Below are 2,908 nucleotides of genomic sequence, written 5' to 3'. Positions count from 1 at the left end.
CTTGTCCTGAAGGCTTTTAGGTATTGGGTGAAGCCAGTCAAACAGCGAAGAGCCTCCTGCCTGGAGATCAGAGTCCAGGGACAGGGTAAAGGATAGAGAATAGGGGGAGAGATAAGGCCTTTTCTGAGCTTACGCAGAGGGGCAATAATACCTCAAGCCACAGCAGCATGGCCATCCACTGTTTGCACTGCTTACAAAAGCAAAGGCTGGGAGGTTTTTCAGGTGTCTGTTTAGCCCAAAGTAAGCTCAGAGGGCTCTGTGCTTCTGATGAAGAAAAGCCTTGGAAGGAGGAGGAAGGTAGCAGAAAGGCTCCGTGAGAGGTGGCAAGGAGGTGGGTGGCCCCTTGGCAGAGGGCACCTAGTTACTCCTGGTGCTTTTTATCTCCTGGGTGTCAGCACCATATGTTAGGAAAATGGAGGAGAACGGAAAAAGAATAGGCCTGACTTGATCACCAACAGAAAGGACTCTTTATTGAGGAACAGCCAGGGGCACAGCCCTTCCAGCAGGATTGAGGTTGTGTGAGGTAGCTGGCACAGGATCAGTGTTTTATAGGAGATCTGATCAAGGAGGTAGAGGTTAATGAAAAGCCCTTAGGTCAAGAAAGATGGAGGACTTTCAGTTGGGTCTGAGATGGGGTGTTTACAACTGGGCCTAGGTGGATTGCCCTCCCTGCACATCAAAGGTGTTCACACATACCTGAAATTATGCCTGGAGTCCGTATGGACTTGGGATAATAGGGTGCGGCTCAACCATTCAGGCCAATTGGAAAAAGTTAGCCTTCCGAGCTTTTCTGCATATAAACACTCCATCAACATTTTCTTATTAGAGGATTATTCAAGATTAGCTATATGTTGATTGATAATAACTGAGCTTGACAGAAAGGTGAGGGAAAACTGTCTAGTCTTCAATGAGGTTCTGACTTGTATTTCACAAAGTGTTATGAAAGCCCTCAATGAGAAATCTAGTAGCTGCATTTCTTAAAATTGCTTGCCTAGGGGCTGGGAAGGTGGCTCAGTGGTAGAGCGCTTGTCTTGCATGCATGGGGCCCTGGGTTCGATGCCTCAACACCACATAAGCAGGAAACAAAAGCCAGAAGTGGCTCTGTGGCTCAAGTGGTAGAGTGCTAACCTTGAGCTGAAGAACTGAGGGACAGCTCCCAGGCCCAAAGTTCAGGCCCACGACCGGACCCCCCAAAAAAATTTAAAAATAAAAGTGCTTGCCTGGTTACACTTTCTGATAATGTGTCAATTCAAGTACTTCTTGGAGTTCCAAACCATTCATTCAATTTTGCTGTATTAGAAACTTGTTACGTTTTGCGGACAGCTCTTGGTGATGAAATTTGTGCTTTTTAAAATTGCTCTCCCAATTCCATCCACAAAATGCAGACAAAAATTATCTGAAAAAATTCATATCTGTTGATATTGCATATACATTTACTTTCCGTTATAAAACTAGAATGCGGTAAAATTTCTCATAGCAATTATACTGCACTAGATTGTGGGCAGTTTCTAATGTAAATAATATATTTATTTTTGTAGAGAATTTGAGTATCCAAAATTTTAATATGCCTGTCATCCTAAACACAATACCTTACTGATATTGAGTGACAAATATAATTTCTCATAAGTACAGAAATTTTCCTTGTATCTTTTTAATATATACTTTTATTGTAAAGATACTGTACAGAGTGGTTACAGTTACACAAGTAAGGAAATGAGTACATTTTTATTGAGCATTGTTAACCCCTCCTGTTTTTCCTCTACCATCCCTTCCCTTTACACCTCCTCAACTCCTCCTTCCACCCCCCTCTGACAGAGTGTCTTGTACATCCTATTGTTACAATGGATCAACCTGTATCCTTTCCTTGTATCTTAAATGAAGAAATGCTGGCTTGTTTCATGCTGATTCTACTTGTGTTGACACACCTAAGGTCACTCTCCAAGTCCAAAAGCACATAAATGAAGTGCAAATCATCTTTTGTCAGTGGTATAATTGTGTTCTACACATTTATTGACAGGATACAAACCTTAATACATATATACATTTGAAGGCATTTGATGTGTGAAAACCCATCAATATAAAATATAAAGTAATTTTGATAAAAAATAAAGGTGACTCAGAAGAAATTATAAATGCAAAAACAGTCTTTACAGAAACAAATTCTTAGAGATATTTCATGACTTTGAAAAGGATAAAGTAGCTGAAATTAATATAAATTTAGAAGTATGACAATTCACAAAAATATAAAAAGATATTCATGTATATCATTATATAAGCCAAAGCAGAAAGCAAATGTTGTTTAGATGACTTTTTAAAATATACTTTCTCAGGAACTGGGAAGGGGGTTCAGTGGTAGAGTGCTTGCCTAGAATGAATGAGGCCCTGGGTTTGATTCCTCAGTACCACATCAGTAGAAAAAGACAAAGGTGGTCCTGTGGCTCAAGTGGTAGCACTAGCCTTGAGCTGAAGAGCTAAGGGAAAGCACCCAGGCCCAACAGTTCAAGCCCCACTACCAACAAAAACAAAATCAAAAAACAAAAAAACACTATCTCTCACTTTTGTGTCCTCAACTCTGTAATACGGCTGCTTCAGCCTAGGGCTAAGATTTTAGCTGTGGACACTTAACACTCCTGATTCAGACTCTACTTGAGAAAAATTTTAATGAATATTTTGTTCTTAATTTTGCTCTTTGTAAATTCATATGCACCTATAAAACATGGTGTGGCCATCCCAGTAACATTCTCAAAGTACCTCCTAATGACGACTTACAAAAAGTTGTATTATATTACAACAAGGAAAACAATGCTACAATAAACAAAACCAATCATTAAATATTAATGATTAATAAATGAAAAATGAAACAATTACCAGTGTTTCCAGTATTTGAAGTATACTACATATTAGGTTT

Source organism: Dipodomys spectabilis, unplaced genomic scaffold (genome assembly GCF_019054845.1).
Source record: "Dipodomys spectabilis isolate Male_0828 unplaced genomic scaffold, ASM1905484v1 ptg000806l, whole genome shotgun sequence".
Classification (NCBI taxonomy): Eukaryota; Metazoa; Chordata; class Mammalia; order Rodentia; family Heteromyidae; genus Dipodomys; species Dipodomys spectabilis.
The sequence above is the reverse complement of the archived record's forward strand: the minus strand, read 5'-3'. Positions refer to the sequence as shown.